General features: G+C 42.7%; 1 pseudogene; it reads left to right on the plus strand.

Moving 5' to 3' along the window:
• The first annotated feature begins 105 nt into the window (after positions 1-105).
• On the plus strand, positions 106-21151 carry LOC121585812 (annotated as a pseudogene).
• Position 21152: the final 1 nt, after the last annotated feature.

A 21152-nucleotide genomic window follows, 5' to 3' on the forward strand; every position in this document is an offset into this window, starting at 1 on the left:
AAAATATATTTAAAGGTTTGTGAATCTTGCTGTTTTTGACATATGGATTCTCACAATATACAGAATATACTAAATCCCCTAAGCCTTGTTTTTATTACTATAGTAATGTCGGGATTCAATCCGAGGTACGTTATAGAGCACTTGACATTTTAAGGTAATTTCCGAATAGGCCGAAATCTGCAGCACTTACCCTGAATGTGATCTCAACAAACACAGGAACATTTATTTTAAACTGTGCCTTGTTGACAACGCTCTACAACACACCTTGGATTGAATCCTGCCTAATTATTTTGGATAGGACCACAACATGTTGTGATTTTATAATAGCTTAAAGGCTTCTACACACCTATTCAACCACAGCCAACCCAACTTGGATACAGTGCCTTGCAAAAGTATTCATCCCCCTTGCCGTTCTTCCTATTTTGTTGCATTACAACCTGTAATTTAAATTGATTTTTATTTGGATTTCATGCAATGGACATACACAAAATAGTCCAAATTGGTGAAGTGAAATGAAAAAAATAACTTTTTTCAAAAGATTCTAAAAAATAAATAACGGAAAAGTGGTGCGTGCATATGTATTCACCCCTTTTGCTATGTAGCCCCTAAATAAGATCTGGTGCAACCACTTACCTTCAGAAGTCACATAATTAGTTAAATAAAGTCCACCTGTGTGTCACATGATCTGTCACATGATCTCAGTATATATACACCTGTTCTGAAAGGCCCCAGAGTCTGCAACACCACTAAGCAATGGGCACGACCAGGCAAGCGGCACCATGAAGACCAAGGAGCTCTCCAAACAGGTCAGGGACAAAGTTGTGGAGAAGTACAGATCAGGGTTGGGTTATAAAAAAAATATCAGAAACTTTGAACATCCCACGGAGCACCATTAAATCTATTATTAAAAAATTGAAAGAATATGGCACCACATCAAACCTGCCAAGAGATGGCCGCCCACCAAAACTCACGGACCAGGCAAGGAGGGCATTAGTCAGAGAGGCAACAAAGAGACCAAAGATAACCCTGAAGGTGCTGCAAAGCTCCACAGCAGAAATTGGAGTATCTGTCCATATGATCACTTTAAGCCGTACACTCCACAGAGCTGGGCTTTACGGAAGGGTGGCCAGAAAAAAGCCACTGCTTAAAGAAGAAAATAAGCAATGTGGGAGAATCCCCAAACATATGGAAGAAGGTACTCTGGTCAGATGGGACTAAAATTGGTCATCAAGGAAAAACACTATGTCTGGTCGTAAACCCAACACCTCTCTCATCACCCTCGAGAACACTATCCCCACAGTGAAGCATTGGTGGCAGCATCATGCTGTGGGGATGTTTTTCATCGGCAAGGACTGGGAAACTGGACAAAATTGAAGGAATGATGGATGGCGCTAAATACAGGGAAATTCTTGAGGGAAACCTGTTTCAATCTTCCAGAGATTTGAGATTGGGACGGAGGTTCACCTTCCAGCAGGACAATGACCCTAAGCATACTGCTAAAGCAATATTCGAGTGGTTTAAGGGGAAACATTTAAATGTCTTGGAATGGCCTAGTCAAAGCCCAGACCTCAATCCAATTGAGAATCTGTGGTACAGTGAAGGAAAAAAGTATTTGATCCCCTGCTGATTTTGTACGTTTGCCCACTGACAAAGAAATGATCAGTCTATAATTTTAATGGTAGGTTTATTTGAACAGTGAGACAGAATAACAACAAAGAAATCCTGAAAAACGCATGTAAAAAATGTTATACATTGATTTGCATTTTAATGAGGGAAATAAGTATTTGACCCCCTCTCAATCAGAAAGATTTCTGGTTCCAGGTGTCTTTTATACAGGTAACGGGCTGAGATTAGAGCACACTTTAAAGGGAGTGCTCCTAATCTCAGTTTGTTACCTGTATAAAAGACACTGTCCACAGAAGCAATCAATCAATCAGATTCCAAACTCTCCACCATGGCCAAGACCAAAGAGCTCTCCAAGGATGTCAGGGACAAGATTGTAGACCTACACAAGGCTGGAATGGGCTACAAGACCATCGCCAAGCAGCTTGGTGGAGAAGGTGACAACAGTTGGTGTGATTATTCGCAAATGGAAGAAACACAAAATAACTGTCAATCTCCCTCGGCCTGGGCTCCATGCAAGATCTCACCTCGTGGAGTTGCAATGACTCATGTGAACGGTGAGGAATCAGCCCAGAACTACACGGGAGGATCTTGTCAACGATCTCAAGGCAGCTGGGACCATAGTCACCAAGAAAACAATTGGTAACACACTACGCCGTGAAGGACTGAAATCCTGCAGCGCCCGCAAGGCCCCCCTGCTCAAGAAAGTACATATACATGCCCGTCTGAAGTTTGCCAATGAACATCTGAATGATTGAGAGGAGAACTGGGTGAAAGTGTTGTGGTCAGATGAGACCAAAATGGAGCTCTTTGGCATCAACTCAACACGCCGTGTTTGGAGGAGGAGGAATGCTGCCTATGACTCCAAGAACACCATCCCCACAGTCAAACATGGAGGTGGAAACATTATGCTTTGGGGGTGTTTTTCTGCTAAGGGGACAGGAAAACTTCACTGCATCAAAGGGACGATGGACGGGGCCATGTACCATCAAATCTTGGGTGAGAACCTCCTTCCCTCAGCCAGGGCATTGAAAATGGGTTGTGGATTGGTATTCCAGCATGACAATGACCCAAAACACACGGCCAAGGCAACAAAGGAGTGGCTCAAGAAGAAGAAAACATTAAGGTCCTGGAGTGGCTAGCCAGTCTCCAGACCTAATCCCATAGAAAATCTGTGGAGGGAGTTGAAGGCTTGAGTTGCGGGAACGTCAGCCTCGAAACCTTAATGACTTGGAGAAGATCTGCAAAGAGGAGTGGGACAAAATCCTTCCTGAGATGTATGCAAACCTGGTGGCCAACTACAAGAAACGTCTGACCTCTTTGATTGCCAACAAGGGTTTTGCCATCAAGTACTAAATCATGTTTTGCAGAGGGGTCAAATACTTATTTCCCTCATTAAAATGCAAATCAATTTATAACATTTTTGACATGCGCTTTTCTGGATTTTTTTGTTGTTATTCTGTCTCTCACTGTTCAAATAAACCTACCATTAAAATTATAGACTGATCATTTCTTTGTCAGTGGGCAAACATACAAAATCAGCAGGGGATCAAATACTTTTTTCCCCTCACTGTATGACTTAACGATTGCTGTACACCAGCGGAACCCATCCAACTTGAAGGAGCTGGAGCAGTTTTGCCTTGAAGAATGGGCAGAAATCCCAGTGGCTAGATGTGCCAAGCTTATAGAGACATACCCCAAGAGACTTGCAGCTGTAATTGCTGCAAAAGGTGGCTCTACAAAGTATAGACTTTGAGGGGGGGTGAATAGTTATGCATGCTCAAGTTTTCTGTTTTTCTTGTCTTATTTCTTGTTTGTTTCACAATAAAACATATTTTGCATCTTCAAACTGGTAGGCATGTTGTGTAAATGAAATGATAAAAACCCCCAAAAAATCCATTATAATTCCAGGTTGTAAAGCAACAAAATAGGAAAAATGCCAAGGGGGGTGAACACTTTCGCAAGCCACTGTAGGTATGTAGAAAACCTTAAAGGGGCAATCTGCAATTGCTACATGTATTTTTGCTAAATTTATCATATGTACCCATTGATTCTTGAAGAATATAACTTATAAATGCCTCATGAGCACAGTTCAACTGTCGTACCCAATCAGAACCCAAAATGTAAGTTGTTTTACTCCAATGTTTATAAACAAAGACAATGTAAACAAACACTGTATAGCCTTATAACATGATTAAAACTATAATTTGTATATCATGGCTGGTCAGTCCTTGCATCCATAGCTCGGTCTATGAATTTGAGAGTGGTTACATTTCTCCAGGCCCTATCCCTCAGCTTTTTACCGAAACGGGCGGTGAAAACGCTTTGTTATTGTTTCACCTGCTGATTGCCCCTTTAAGAGGCACATGCCCGCATCCGCACATACAGCGTTATATAAAGTGTTGTTATTGTACTGTTACAAAAGCTGAGCCTGTGTCTCGTCTGCACAAGTCAATTCCTCTGTCACTCAATTTTAAAACGATCACTAGCTCAGACACGATACTCATAAACATTCCATTGTGGAGACTAGTAAATATGTTTTTATTTTCACTGATTGTAAAACTGGTGTACTTGCTCTAGGCTACTTGAGGAAGTACATTACGTACTGTATCTATTGTAAAACTAGGTGTGCTACTCTGAGCACATTACATGATGTTCTCTTTCCAGGGTTCTCCCTTTGACGGGTGACAAGGCACACTAGGGTCATAGGGGTTCACTTAACATCCGTTAGCATCACCGTAAAGTTTGTCCTTAGCTGACAAGTATACTGTATGTCAGTGAACTTTCAGGGCAGGGGGTTGAAAGCACTGACCTGTGGACTCGCCTAGACAGAGAGAGAGAGAGAGAGAGAGAGAGAGAGAGAGAGAGAGAGAGAGAGAGAGAGAGAGAGAGAGAGAGAGAGAGAGAGAGAGAGAGAGAGAGAGAGAGGGAGAGAAAGGGAGAGAGAGAGAGAGAGAGAGAGAGAGAGAGAGAGAGAGAGAGAGAGAGAGAGAGAAAGGCATGTGTGAGAGTAAAGTGGTTGTTCTGGGGAAGCGTAAAGGTGAAAGCATGTCTTCTTTGTCAGAACAATTTAACGCCTGCTCTGAATGGCATTCAAATATTTCTTTTTTGTAACATGTCCTGAATTACACATTGACATCTGGTTTTGGAATGCATAAATAGTTCATAGTGACCGATGTTTTAATGTTTTGCAAGGAGTGGCATGATGGCACAAACAGACTGGTACCCAGGCTATCTGCCCACATGAGTATGTCAACACCTAAGAGGGTGTGTCAGCCTAGCTATCCTCTCCTAGGCACTATCTGTGCATACACTCCAAGAATTCAAATAAACTGCGTGACATATTATAACAAACACGGCAGCAGAACCCACAACACCTGCCACCCATTCTGTAAATGTCAGTCGACATATAAATCACCCAGCAGTCAGGAAGATATACAGTCGTGGTTAGAAGTTACAGCCTTATTCTAAAATTGCTTAAATTGTTATCTCTCTACACACAATAACCCATAATAACAAAGCAAAAACAGTTTTTTTTGTGTTTGCAAATTTACACAAAACCCCCCCCTGAAATATCACATTTACATAAATATTCAGACCCTTTACTCAGTACTTTGTTGAAGCACTTTTGGCAGCGATTACAGCCTCGAGTCTTCTTGGGTATGATGCTACAAGCATGGCACACCTGTATTTGGGGAGTTTCTCCCATTCTTCTCTGCAGATCCTCTCAAGCTCTGTCAAGTTTGATGGGGAGCGTCGCTGCACAGCTATTTTCAGGTCTCTCCAGAAATGTTCGACCGGGTTCAAGTCCGGGCTCTGGCTGGGCCACTCAAGGACATTCAGAGACTTGTCCTGAAGCCACCCCTGCATTGTCTTGGCTGTGTGCTTAAGGTCGTTGTCCTGTTAGAAGGTGAACCTTCGCCCCAGTCTGAGGTCCTGAGGATCTCTCTTTACTTTGCTCCGTTCATCTTTCCCTCAATCCTGACTAGTCTCCCAATCTCTGCCGCTGAAAGATATCCCCACAGCATGATGCTGCCAGAACTATGCTTCTCCGTAGGGATGGTGCCAGGTTTCCTCCAGACGTGACGCTTGGCATTCAGGCCAAAAAGTTCAATCTTGGTTTCATCAGACCAGAGAATCTTGTTTCTCATGGTCTGAGAGTCCTTTAGGACTCCAATCGGGCTGTCATGTGCCTTTTACTGAGGAGTGGCTTCCGTCTGGCCACTCTACCGTAAAGGCCTGATCGGTTGAGTGCTGCAGAGATGGTTGTCCTTCTGGAAGGTTCTCCCATCTCTACAGAGGAACTCTGGAGCTCTGTCAGAGTGACCATCGGGTTCTTGGTCACCTCCCTGACCAAGGCCCTTCTCCCCTGATTGCTCAGTTTGGCCGGGTGGCCAGCTCTAGGAAGAGTCTTGGTGGATCCAAACTTCTTCCATTTAAGAATGATGGAGGCCACTGTGTTCCTGGGGACCTTCAATGCTGCAGAAATGTTTTGGTACCCTTCCCCAGATCTGTGCCTCGACATAATCCTGTCTCTGAGCTCTATGGACAATGCCTTCAACCTCACAGCTTGGTTTTTGCTCTGACATGCACTGTCAACTGTGGGACCTTATATAGACAGGTGTGTGCCTTTCCAAATATTGTCCAATCAATTGAATTTACCACAGGTGGACTCCAATCAAGTTGTAGAAACATCTCAAGGATGATCAATGGAAACAGGATGCACCTGAGCTCAATTTCGAGTCTCATAGCAAAGGGTCTTTTATACTTATGTAAATAAGGTATTTGAGTTATTTATTATTTGAGTTATTTATTTATTTATGTTCTTACTTCCACCTGTTTAAACCTGTTTAGACCTGTTTAAACCTGCACACACATATTTCTGGAGGGAAATCTTTGGTTGTTGACATTCAGTTTATATGCATAGATGTTCTAGATCGATAGTGTTTGTATAAAGATGTGATACTATATAACAATACACACGGGAAACTGTTGAGCGTGAAAAACCAGCAGCGTTGCAGTTCTTGACACACTACTACCATACCCAGTTCAAAGGTGCTTACATTTTTTGTCTTGCCCATTCACCCTCTGAATGGCACACATACACAATCCATGTCTCAGTTGTCTCAAGGCTTAAGCATCCTTCTTTAACCTGTCTCCTCCCTTTCATCTGCACTGATTGAAGTGGATTTAACAGGTGACATCAATATCAGATCATAGCTTTCACCTGGATTCACCTGGTCAGTCTATGTCATGGAAAGAGCAGGTGTTCCTAATGTTTTGTACACTCAGTGTAGATTAGTCAGTGGAGGAGAAAGTGCTCAACTGTCATGCCTGAGTAAAAAATAAAAAGTCAATATTATACATCATATTCCTTATATTAAGCAAACCAGACGACACAATCTTCTTGTTTTTTACATTTATGGTCAGGGGCACACTCTATCAGACATAATTTACAAACACAGTATTTGTGTTTAGTGAGTCCGCCAGATCAGAGGCAGTAGGGATGACACCATGTTATATTGATATGTGCGTGAATTGGACCATATTGCTGTCCTGCCTGAGCATTCGAAATGTAACGAGTACTTCTGGGTGTCAGGGAAAATATATGGAGTAAAAAGTAAATTATTTTCTTTAGGAATGTAGTGGAGTAAAAATAAAAGTTGTCAAAAAATATAAATAGTAAAGTAAAGTACAAATACCCCCAAAAATTGCTTACGTTTTTACTTAAATACTTTACACCACTTTTATTAGTCTGTGATGTTTAAAATATTTTGGACAAACCTTTACAGATAAAGTTGTTTTGTCACAGTGTCACGATCGTCTAGAACAGACGAGGACCAAGGCGCAGCGTTGCAGGCAAACATACTCTTTATTAAGAGACACGATCAAAACAACAAACGATACGTGACAGTTCACGGTCTACCATAAACCGACTGGAAACAAAATCCCACAAACACGAATGAAAAACAGACTGTTTAAATATGGCTCCCAATCAGAGACGACCAGCAACACCTGACACTCGTTGCCTCTGATTGGGAGCCACTCTGGCCAACATAGAAATAGCACCCATAGAACAAAACACATTGATCTACACACCCTGGCTCAACATAACAGTGTCCCCAGAGCCAGGGCGTGACACACAGTTTTGGTAGTGGTATCGATAAACCTCCTACTGCAATACAACTGTTGTGACATCTTTTGGTGGAGTAAAGTCCTTCTACTGCAATACATCTGTTGTGACATCTTTTGGTGGAGTAAAGTCCCTCTACTGCAATACATCTGTTGTGACATCTTTTGGGGGAGTTGTCAAGTCCTTCTACTGCAATACATCTGTTGTGACTCACTGTGCTGTGTGCTATTCCATTAGATTTAGTTACTGATGGAAAAATACACTGCTCAAAAAAATAAAGGGAACACTAAAATAACACATCCTAGATCTGAATGAATGAAATAATCTTATTAAATACGTTTTTCTTTACATAGTTGAATGTGCTGACAACAAAATCACACAACAATTATCAATGGAAATCAAATTTATCAACCCATGGAGGTCTGGATTTGGAGTCACCCTCAAAATTAAAGTGGAAAACCACACTACAGGCTGATCCAACTTTGATGTAATGTTCTTAAAACAAGTCAAAATGAGGCTCAGTAGTGTGTGGCCTCCACGTGCCTGTATGACCTCCCTACAACGCCTGGGCATGCTCCTGATGAGGTGGCGGATGGTCTCCTGAGGGATCTCCTCCCAGACCTGGATTAAAGCATCCGCCAACTCCTGGACAGTCTGTGGTGCAATGTGGCGTTGGTGGATGGAGCGAGACATGATGTCCCAGATGTGCTCAATTGGATTCAGGTCTGGGGAACGGGCGGGCCAGTCCATAGCATCAATGCCTTCCTCTTGCAGGAACTGCTGACACACTCCAGCCACATGAGGTCTAGCATTGTCTTGCATTAAGAGGAACCCAGGGCCAACTGCACCAGCATATGGTCTCACAAGGGGTCTGAGGATCTCATCTCGGTACCTAATGGCAGACAGGCTACCTCTGGCGGGCACATGGAGAGATGTGCGGCCCCCCAAAGAAATGCCACCCCACACCATGACTGACCCACCGCCAAACCGGTCATACTGGAGGATGTTGCAGGCAGCAGAACGTTCTCCACGGCGTCTCCAGACTCTGTCACATCTGTCACGTGCTCAGTGTGAACCTGCTTTCATCTGTGAAGAGCACAGGGCGCCAGTGGCGAATTTGCCAATCTTGGTGTTCTCTGGCAAATGCCAACGTCCTGCACGGTGTTGGGCTGTAAGCACAACCCCCACCTGTGGACGTCGGGCCCTTATACCACCCTCATGGAGTCTGTTTCTGACTGTTTGAGCAGACACATGCACATTTGTGGCCTGCTGGAGGTCATTTTGCAGGGCTCTGGCAGTGCTCCTCCTGCTCCTCCTTGCACAAAGGCGGAGGTAGCAGTCCTGCTGCTGGGTTGTTGCCCTCCCACGGCCTCCTCCACGTCTCCTGATGTACTGGCCTGTCTCCTGGTAGCGCTCCATGCTCTGGACACTACGCTGACAGACACAGCAAACCTTCTTGCCACAGCTCGCATTGATGTGCCATCCTGGATGAGCTGCACTACCTGAGCCACTTGTGTGGGTTGTAGACTCCGTCTCATGCTACCACTAGAGTGAAAGCACCGCAGCATTCAAAAGCGACCAAAACATCAGCCAGGAAGCATAGGAACTGAGAAGTGGTCTGTGGTCACCACCTGCAAAACCAGTCCTTTATTGGGGGTGTCTTGCTAATTGCCTATAATTTCCACCTGTTGTCTATTCCATTTGCACAACAGCATGTGAAAGTTATTGTCAATCAGTGTTGCTTCCTAAGTGGACAGTTTGATTTCACAGAAGTGTGATTGACTTGGAGTTACATTGTGTTGTTTAAGTGTTCCCTTAATTTTTTTGAGCAGTGTATAATGGTTGATGTGGGAATGAAGAAATTTACCAAACTGAGACAAACTGTGGTTTAATTAGATTATAACTCACTTGAGGAAACAGTTTTCTCCATCAGTGCATTGTCTTACCCCAGGCCGCTGCATCCCTCCTACACAACTCTCGTCCCCCCAGGAGGAATCTGTACTTTTCCTTCCACTAATACAGTAAAAAAATATATATTGACCGGTCAATTGTCAACACACACACACACACACCGTTTCTCATGACAAGGAAGCAGACAGTACCTCACAGGCTTTTCCCTCGATCTACTGTCTGATGTTTGATAGGTGGCTTCACTGTTCTCGCCAATACTTAAATAAACCACACTGCAATTACACATATAACGTCTGAGCTGTGACTCCATAAACACTGATTCTCTGTGATCTGCTTTGGTATGTATCAAGCATCTCAGAGTAAGAGTGCTGATCTAGGATCAGTTGAGTCTTTTGAGATCATAATGAATAATATTACACGGGCTGGGGGGACTTGATCCTAGATCAGATTCTAGACCCACTCTGAGACACTATACAGCCCTTATCTACATGTATACATTTTACATTTTAGTCATTTAGCAGACGCTCTTATCCAGAGCGACTTACAGTTAGTGAATACATTTTTTTTTTTTATACTGGCCCCCCGTGGGAATCGAACCCACAACCCTGGCGTTGCAAACGCCATGCTCTATCAACTGAGCTACATCCCTGCCGGCCATTCCCTCCCCTACCCTGGACGACACTGGGCCAATTGTGCGCCGCCCATGAGTCTCCCGGTCGCGGCCGGCTGCGACAGAGCCTGGATTCGAACCAGGATCTCTAGTGGCACAGTTAGCACTGCGATGCAGTGCCTTAGACCACTGCGCCACTCAGGAGTACAACCATCAATGTTTATGATGACCTTTGATCTTCTGAAAAACTATCATGTCATTTCAAATATGACCACCACTGGCAGTCAGAATCTCTTCTCTCTTCTTGCTACTAATTCTGAAACCAACCAACTAACCACTCTCCTCTCTAACTCCACCGTCTTCTATGTTATAATGGTGAAGAACCACAAACGTAATCTTCCAGCAATTGCAATATCTATGACATCACGATCCATGACAGTATCTAGGTGTCCATTCAATTGGCTACAGATCTTCATGCAAATATTCTAAAATCCGCATTAATAAAATATGCAATTTTTCCTAACAGATTTGTTGAGGATAAAAGTCAGTGGGTGATGACGTAGTGCACACAAAATGTACTTTTTCGCGTACATTTTCATGTACCGAATAAAAATCTAGAATTCTGTGTTTCCATCGCATTTTCAACTCTACCGATAGTTTAGTCACAAAAACTGTTGGGTTAAATATCAAATGTGCCTACTCTGGTCTTGGGATGTTTGATCTATCCGACAGCTCGCAAATACAGTGTGGGTCAACTGTCTACATGATGAGGTTATTATGGATAAGAGCGAGAATATTTTTATTTGTCAAAGATCGATCATCATGTCACCAGAATAATCCCCTCGATATTTATTGGAAAGGAGTATCAAGATCATTTTGCACTTTCTCCACCCTGTGAAGTTCATCAAAATGTATTTAATCTGTAGCCTAATAAACTGTGTGGTTTCCCGAGTGGGAGGCCAACACACCATATCAGCATCATCGTCATCATCATCACATGACACAGTTTACTTCGATATGATGGTATCACTATTTGCGCATCAAGGCGTTTTCCACCACCATTTCTCGCATAGTACATTTTACCGACACAAAAAGAAAAGATCCCACCATATCGAACGAACGAATGATCGGTCGCCATTTATACAACTGTTCTGAAGCTACTTTTTAATACAGTATGATTTCACATAACAACTGTGGATGGAAACGCGGTTAGTGAAACAAATCAAATGACTTCTCCTTTTTCTTCTTCTAGCCAAGTCAAAAGAACCCCAGACTCCGGTTGCTTTAGGAGTGGGGCAGTCCCAATCCTTTCATATGTGTTGAGTTTATTAGTCAGAAAATAGAGAGTGGAAAGTAAGGAGGAAAGGGTGCTAGAGCAGTGGGTCAGTTCTAATCCATGCTGGCAGCAGTACAAACAGTACATGTGATCTTGAGGCAGCAGTTTATGCTGTTGGAGCACATAGTATAGCCAATAGGAAGGGGTTGGTTGGCACATTGATTGGAAATCTGTAGAGCGATTGCTCAATCACAAAATTGTTGTTTCTGTGCAATGGTTCGATTCGCAGTCCTCACCTTGAGTAACATTTCTCTCTGGTGGTATTTCTGTCTTGACAAAAGCTACGGTTGTCAACATAAATATTTAACATTACATTTTTATGTTGTTAGTTCACATTTCTGGATACTTTTTTTTTCTTCTATATTGACCCTACAAAATGTGATTAGCACATGGAAATAGGTTACCCCCCTCAGACTGACTGAATGCTGTTATATCAGCCCTATGGAACACGTCTGATTGTTACCAGCATGACTTGTCTTGTGAAACGTTGTACTGCCAATTAACCAACATTTGTATTACAGGATTATTTTCACGTTCCAACTACTGTATGTTCTACACAAATACATAATGCTTCGTTCCGTACGAGTATAAGTGACACAGTCTTTGCTTTCAAATAAAGTTATTACATTCGGACACTGAACCGCTAAGCCGCTATACTCTTAATCAGAACTTCCTGCACAAGATGTAACCAGTATGAATCATTGCAAACAACCACCAATGTCCTAGATCTCTATCGTTGTTTCTTGGAAACGGACCGGCAAAATGCCTCATTTTATTATTTTTCACATTCAAACATACTGTAGGCCTTATCTTACATAGGTAGTTAAGCAGAAATGGGCCAGTTATACAGTATCCTGGTGAGAACCTGTAGTATTCCTAACGCTTCGAACACACCACCTGCGCCGTTGCGTTTTGGTACACCAGAAGTACATTCATTTCCAATGGAACACTGCGTTTGCCTTGCAGCATTGCGTTGTAGTGGAAACGCTCCAGAGTCCAATCACTCTTCACCATCTGGCAGTCCGACTTACGAATCTGGGTTTGGCGGATGCCAGGAGAACGCTACCTGCCCCAATGCATAGTGCCAACTGTAAAGTTTGGTGGAGGAGGAGTAATGGTCTGGGGCTGTTTTTCATTGTTCGGGCTAGGCCCATTAGGAAATGACATTCTAGACGATTCTGTGCTTCCAACTTTGTGGTAACAGTTTGGGGAAGGCCCTTTCCTGTTTCAGCATGACAATGCTCCTGAGTGGCGCAGTGGTCTAAGGCACTGCATCGCAGTGCTAACTGTGCCACTAGAGATCCTGGTTCGAATCCAGGCTCTGTCGCAGCCGGCCGCGACCGGGAGACTCATGGGCGGCGCACAATTGGTCCAGGGTAGGGGAGGGAATGGCCGGCAGGGATGTAGCTCAGTTGATAGAGCATGGCGTTTGCAACGCCAGGGTTGTGGGTTCGATTCCCACGGGGGGCCAGTATTTAAAAAATGATGTATTCACTAACTGTAAGTCGCTCTGGATAAGAGCGTCTGCTAAATGACTAAAATGTAAATGTAAATGTAATGCCCCTGTGCACAAAGCGAGGTCCATACAGAAATGGTTTGTAGAGATCGTTGTGGAAAAACTTGACTGGCCTGCACAGAGCCCTGACCTCAACCCCATAGAACACCTTTGGGATGAATTGGAACGCCGACTGCGAGCCAGGCCTAATCGCCCAACATCAGTGCCCGGCCTCACTAATGCTCTTGTGGCTGAATGGAAGCAAGTCCCTGCAGCAATGTTCCAACATCTAGTGAAAAGCCTTCCCAGAAGAGTGGAGGCTGTTATAGCAGCAAAGGGGGGACCAACTCCATATTAATGCCCATGATTTTAGAATGAGTTGTTCGACGAGCAGGTGTCCACATACTTTTGGTCATGTAGTGTATATTGGTCTGTTGCTCAATTGGTAGAGCATGGCACTTGTAACGCCAGGGTAGTGGGTTCGATCCCCGGGACCACCCATACGTAAAAATGTATGCGCACATGACTGTAAGTCGCTTTGGATAAAAGTGTCTGCTAAATGGCATATTTTTTTTATATTTATATACAGTGCCTTGCAAATGTATTAATCCCCCTTGGGCGTTTTTCCTATTTTGTTGCATTGCAACCTGTAATTTTTATTTGGATTTCATGTAATGGACACGAAATAGTCCAAATTGGTGAAGTGAAATGAAACAGGTCTGATCTAAGGTCTAATTTTAACAAAGCTACTAGAGAGGTGTGACATGCCATCAGTGGTGTAAAGTACTTATGAGTAAACATATTTGAAAGTACTACTTAAGTCATTTTCTTGGGGTATCTGTACTTTACTTTTGATCTTTTTGACAACTTTTACTTCACTACATTCCTAAAGAAAAGTATGTACTTTTTACACCATGCATTTTCCCTGACACCCAAAAGTACTCATTACATTTTGAATGCTTAGCAGGACAGGAAAATTGTCTAATTCACACACTAATCAATAGAACATCTCTGGTCATCCCTACTGCCTCTGATCTGGCGGACTCACTAAACAGTGTGAGTGCTGGAGAAAAATGGTGCCGTCTGGTTTGCTTAATATAAGGAATTTGAAAATATGTATTATTTTACTTTTACTTTTGATACTTAAGTATATTTAAAACCAAATACTTTTAGACTTTTACTCAAGTTGGAGTTTATTGGGTGACTCACTTTTATTTGAGTCATTTTCTATTAAGGTATCTTTACTTTTACTCAAGTAAGACAATTGGGTATTTTTTCCACCATTGCATGCCATCACCCAGCACATTGCGCTGCCATAAGCAAGTAACCATGAGTAATAACAAAGGGGTTAACGCACAGTGTACAGTCATGGTCAAAAGTTTTGAGAATGACACAAATACAAATTTTCACAAAGTCTGCTGCCTCAGTTTTGATGATGGCAATTTGCATATACTCCAGAATGTCATGAAGGGTGATCAGATGAATTGCAATTAATTGCAAAGTCCCTCTTTGCCATGAAAATGAACTTAATCCCCAAAAAACATTTTCACTGCATTTCAGCCCTGCCACAAAAGGACCAGCTGCCATCATGTCAGTGATTCTCTCGTTAACACAGGTGAGAGTGTTGACGAGGACAAGGCTGGAGATCACTCTGTCATGCTGATTGAGTTAGAATAACAGACTGGAAGCTTTAAAAGGAGGGTGGTGCTTGAAATCATTGTTCTTCCTCTGTTAACCATGGTTACCTGCAAGGAAACACATGCCGTCATCATTGCTTTGCACAAAAAGGGCTTCACAGGCAAGGATATTGCTGCTAGTAAGATTGCACCTAAATCAACCATTTATCGGATCATCAAGAACTTCAAGGAGAGAGGTTCAATTGTTGTGAAGAAGGCGTCAGGGCGCCCAAGAAAGTCCAGCAAGTGCCAGGACCATCTCCTAAAGTTGATTCAGCTGTGGGATTGGGGCACCACCAGTGCAGAGCTTGCTCAGGAATGGCAGCAGGCAGGTATGAGTGCATCTACACGCACAGTGAGGCGAATACTTTTGGAGGATGGCCTGGTGTCAAGAAGGGCAGCAAAGAAGCCACTTCAATCCAGGAAAAACATCAGGGACAGACTGATATTCTGCAAAAGGTACAGGGATTGGACTGCTGAGGACTGGGGTAAAGTAATTTTCTCTGATGAATCCCCTTTCCGATTGTTTGGGGCATCCAGAAAACACCTTCTCCGGAGAAGACAAGGTGAGCGCTACCATCAGTCCTGTGTCATGCCAACAATAAAGCATCCTGAGACCATTCATGTGTGGGGTTGCTTCTCAGCCAAGGGAGTGGGCTCACTCACAATTTTGCCTAAGAACACAGCCATGAATAAAGAATGGTACAAACACATCCTCCGAGAGCAACTTCTCCCAACCATCCAAGAACAGTTTGGTGACGACCAATGCCTTTTCCAGCATGATGGAGCACCTTGCCATAAGGCAAAAGTAATAACTAAGTGGCTCGGGGAACAAAACATCAACATTTTGGGTCCATAGCCAGGAAACTCCCCAGACCTTAATCCCATTGAGAACTTGTGGTCGATCCTCAAGAGGCGGGTGGACAAACAAAAACCCACAAATTCTGACAAACTCCAAGCATTGATTATGCAAGAATGGGCTGCCATCAGTCAGGATGTGGCCCAGAAGTTAATTGACAGCATGCCAGGGCGGATTGCAGAGGTCTTGAAAAAGAAGGGTCAACACTGCAAATATTGACTTTTTGCATAAACTTAATGTAATTGTCAATAAAAGCCTTTGACACTTATGGAATGCTTGTAATTATACTTCAGTATACCACAGTAACATCTGACAAAAATATATCATAACACTGAAGCAGCGAACATTGTGAAGACCAATATTTGTGTCATTCTCAGAACTTTTGACCACGACCGTAGTAGCTTGGAAAAAGTATATGGCCTCAAAAGATGTGGACATACCACCCCCTGCTGGACTAAATCAAATCAAATGTTATTTGCCACATTCGCCGAATACAACAGGTGTAGACCTTACAGTGAAATGCTTACTCACAAGCCCTTAACCAACAATGCAGTTTTAAGAAATATAAGTGTTAAGTAAAAAATTTATAAGTAAAAAATAACAAATAACAATTAATGAAAGGGCCGTAAAATAAAATAACAGTTGGGAGGGAAAAAAGTATTTCATCCCCTGCTGATTTTGTACGTTTGCCCACTGACAAAGAAATGATCAGTCTATAATTTTAATAGTATGTTTATTTGAACAGTGAGAAACAGAATAACAACAACAAAAAATTCCAAAAAAACGCATGTCAAAAATGTTATAAATTGATTTGCATTTTAATGAGGGAAATAAGTATTTGACCCCCTCTCAATCAGAAAGATTTCTGGCTCCCAGGTGTCTTTTATACAGGTAACGAGCTGAGATTAGGAGCACACTCTTAAAGGGAGTGCTCTTAATCTCAGCTTGTTACCTGTATAAAATACACCTGTCCACAGAAGCAATCAATCAATCAGATTCCAAACTCTCCACCATGGCCAAGACCAAAGAGCTCTCCAAGGATGTCAGGGACAAGATTGTAGACCTACACAAGGCTGGAATGGGCTACAAGACCATCGCCAAGCAGCTTGGTGAGAAGGTGACAACAGTTGGTGCGATTATTCGCAAATGGAAGAAACACAAAAGACCTGTCAATCTCCCTCTGCCTGGGGCTCCATGCAAGATCTCACCTCGTGGAGTTGCAATGATCATGTGAAACGGTGAGGAATCAGCCCAGAACTACACGGGAGGATCTTGTCAATGATCTCAAGGCAGCTGGGACCATAGTCACCAAGAAAACAATTTGGTAACACACTACGCCGTGAAGGACTGAAATCCTGCAGCGCCCATGCAGAAGGTCCCCCTGCTCAAGAAAGCACATATACAGGCCCGTCTGAAGTTTGCCAATGAACATCTGAATGATTCAGAGAACTGGGTGAAAGTGTTGTGGTCAGATGAGACCAAAATCAAGCTCTTTGGCATCAACTCAACTCGCCGTGTTTGGAGGAGGAGGAATGCTGCCTATGACCCCAAGAACACCATCCCTACCGTCAAACATGGAGGTGGAAAGATTATGCTTTGGGGGTGTTTTTCTGCTAAGGGGACAGGACAACTTCACCGCATCAAAGGGACGATGGACAGGGCCATGTACCGTCAAATCTTAGGTGAGAACCTCCTTCCCCCAGCCAGGGCATTGAAAATGGGTCGTGGATGGGTATTCCAGCATGACAATGACCCAAAACACACGGCCAAGGCAACAAAGGAGTGGCTCAAGAAGAAGCACATTAAGGTCCTGGAGTGGCCTAGCCAGCTCAGACCTTAATCCATAGAAATCTGTGGAGGGAGCTGAAGGTTCGAGTTGCCAAACGTCAGGCTCGAAACCTTAATGACTTGGAGAAGATCTGCAAAGAGGAGTGGAACAAAATCCCTCCTGAGATGTGTGCAAACCTGGTGGCCAACTACAAGAAACGTCTGTCCTCTGTGATTGCCAACAAGGGTTTTTCCACCAAGTACCAAGTCATGTTTTGTAGAGGGGTCAAATACTTATTTCCCTCATTAAAATGCAAATCAATTTATAACATTTTCGACATGCGTTTTTCTGGATATTTTTGTTGTTATTCTGTCTCTCACTGTTCAAATAAACATACCATTAAAATTATAGACTGATCATATAATAATAATAATAATATGCCATTTAGCAGACGCTTTTATCCAAAGCGACTTACAGTCATGCGTGCATACATTTTTGTGTATGGGTGGTCCCGGGGATCGAACCCACTACCCTGGCGTTACAAGCGCCATGCTCTACCAGCTGAGCTACAGAGGACCACATACTAAATACCCAATACTAAACCAATCAGGTGATTTAATATACTAAATACCCAATACTAAACCAATCAGGTGATTTAATGTACTAAATACCCAATACTAAACCAATCAGGTGATTTGTAGATCAACCAGATCGTGACTACATTTACATTTTAGTCATTTAGCAGACGCTCTTATCCAGAGCGACTTACAGGAGCAATTAGGGTTAAGTGCCTTGCTTAAGGGCACATCGACAGATTTTTCACCTAGTCGGCTCGGGGATTAGAACCAGCAACCTTTCGGTTACTGGCACAACGCTCTTACCCACTAAGCTACCTGCCGCCCCAGGTGGGCAAACGTACAAAATCAGCAGGGGATCAAATACTTTTTTCCCTCACTGTACAAGGGGTACCAGTACCGAGTCAATGTGCGGGGGAAGTCCAGGTAATGGAGATAATATGTACATATGGGTAGAGTTAAAGTGACTATGCATAGATAATAAACAGAGTAGCAACAGCGTAAAAGAGGGGGGGGGGGGGGACAATGCAAATAGACTAATGAGGGATGAACTGACACAAGCCCTTCAGTGAGATCTCGTTGGACAGAAGGACTGGCTGACCTTCTGCTCTGGCTTTGGCGCTCCCGAGGGACTGACTGTGTGTGTGGAACATGTCGCCACAATTTTACAAACGTCCTTCAGATACATACGAATCAGAAATGTATCAAATATGACTGATGATTCAATTTCTTGAGGGAAGCAGTAAGTATATCTCAGAAGTCTCTGCCTGTATCAACTTCACATGGAACATGTTGTACTAGGCTGTAATAGCTGTTTTAACTGTAGGCTACACTAGGCTTTAATAGCTGTTTTAACTGTAGGATGGGAGAGGAACAGAAGATTCAGAAGACTGCCCCTTGGGCTTTTCCCATACAAGGGGATCCAACCTGGTCAGAGGGGTGCATCAAGTCGAACACCTCGAGTCGCTGGAGACATTTGAAATACAGGATGATGACATAGTTGTTGTTACTTACCCACGCTCAGGAAAAACCATGCACCTGACATAGGCTATAGGCATATACAGTACTTACTGTAGAGTGACTTATAGGCTACACTACAAAATATATTGAAATCTGCATCAATTTAGGTCTTGTACTGTGAATGTGCAACATGATCTCACAAATGCCGTGATTCTATTTCTTTAAAAAAAATCCAGGAACTACATGGACACAGTGTATTCTGTCTCTATTGTATCATGGAGATCAAATGACAGAGGGAAGTAACAAACAATCAATCCAGGAACTGGTGCCTTTGTTTGAGGACAACATAAAACAAATAAGACTACAACAACAAGACATCAACAAGAACCTTCGCGTCTCACTTACATTTGTCCTCGATCCCTCAAGGACTGAGAGACAAGGGAAAGGTAAGAGAGAGGGAGAGAGAGAGAGAGAGAGAGAGAGAGAGAGAGAGAGAGAGAGAGAGAGAGAGAGGGAGAGAGAGAGAGAGAGAGATAACATGCAATGAATGCAAAACAGTAACTGCCAGTGAAACCCATATGGTTTGACTATTTTTTTAATAAAACTGTACACAGACAGAATATGTTTTAAAAACGTCTTCAGAGACTGAATGCCAGCAATGAGATTTGACAGATTATTTAATTTACATCAATTGAATATACAATCTACTGTATTATTTTGTGTATTGTTGTGTTAAATGTATATTGATAAGGCTGTATTCTAATTGTGTAAATTGTTTATTAAGCTGATCTACATAGCCAGGAACCCAAAGGATGTTGCCGTGTCCTTATTTCATCTCCACAATTTCACGAAAGTCTGACTTTCATGAACCTGACTTTGACTATCTCAGAAGTTTAAACACATTTATTGCCTATTCAAAACATGTCCAAAGTGTCAACGTGAAATACCCTACACATTTTTCTTTCTTAGTTCTCGGGGGCTCTTGGTTTGATCATGTTGCGGATTGGTATGCTCACAAAGATGAATTTGACATCCTTTTCCTGACATATGAAGATATGATCAAGGTAAGTTAATTTCTATAATAGATTAAATTAAATAACAGTGGATAATATACACTGAGTGGACAAAACTTTAGGAACACCTACTCTTTCCATGACATAGACTGACCAGGTGAATCTAGGTGAAAGCTATGATCCCTTATTGATGTAATCTGTTAAATATACTTAAATCAGTGTAGATGAAGGGGAAGATACAGGTTAAATAATAATTTTTAAGGGTGAATAATTCAGAGGGTGAATGGGCAAGACAAAATATTTAAGTGCCTTTGAACGGGGTATGCCAGGCACACCTCTTTGAGTGTGTCAAGAACTGCAACTCTGCTGTTAATTTTTTTTTAACAGTTTCCTGTGTGTATACAGAATGGTGTACCACCCAAAGGACATCCAGCAAATTTGACACAACCGTAGAACGCTTTCGACACCTTGTAGTCCATGCCCCGACGAATTGAGGCTGTTCTGAGGGCAAAAGGGAGGTGTTCCTAATGTTTCGGACACTCAGTGTATTGCTGAGACTAGTAATCAAACTATAACAATTGCTTTCAGGACACACGAGGAGCAGTTGTCAGGATATTAAACTTCTTGGGTAAAAAACTGGATCACCAAACCATTGACATAATAGTGGACAAATCCTCCTTCAAGAACATGAAGGAAGACCCACAGGCTAGACGTGATAAACAGCATCCAGCATTTTTTGAACAAAGTGGATCCTTTATTAGAAATGGTAGGGCATCTATGTTATCCACATTAATAAAGTCAATTTCAACTATTGGTTACAAAATTCAACAAGGAAAAGATCACTAAAAATAATGCCCTCAAAATACTGTCTGTTCTGTCTCTAACCAGGGACGGTTGGGGACTGGAAGACTATGTTCACTGTGGCCCAGAGTGAGAGGTTTGACGAGATCTACATGGAGAAGATGAAAGACCTGCCTCTTGAATTTGACTGGGAGCTGTGAAAATAGACATGTCCTGGCTACATGATGAAGGCCTTCATCAACTTGGCTGAAGATGTCAGCAAATTCATCCAGATCAACAACAACAAAAAAGTTTTGTTGTTGATCTGTAGTTGTCAAATTGTGCTCCAGTTGTGTGAATCACTCTAAAGATGTCACAAAAAATTTTTTGGATCTAGGCTGACTAGATTGGAG

The sequence above is a fragment of the Coregonus clupeaformis genome, unplaced genomic scaffold (genome assembly GCF_020615455.1).
Source record: "Coregonus clupeaformis isolate EN_2021a unplaced genomic scaffold, ASM2061545v1 scaf0277, whole genome shotgun sequence".
In the NCBI taxonomy this organism is placed as follows: domain Eukaryota; kingdom Metazoa; phylum Chordata; class Actinopteri; order Salmoniformes; family Salmonidae; genus Coregonus; species Coregonus clupeaformis.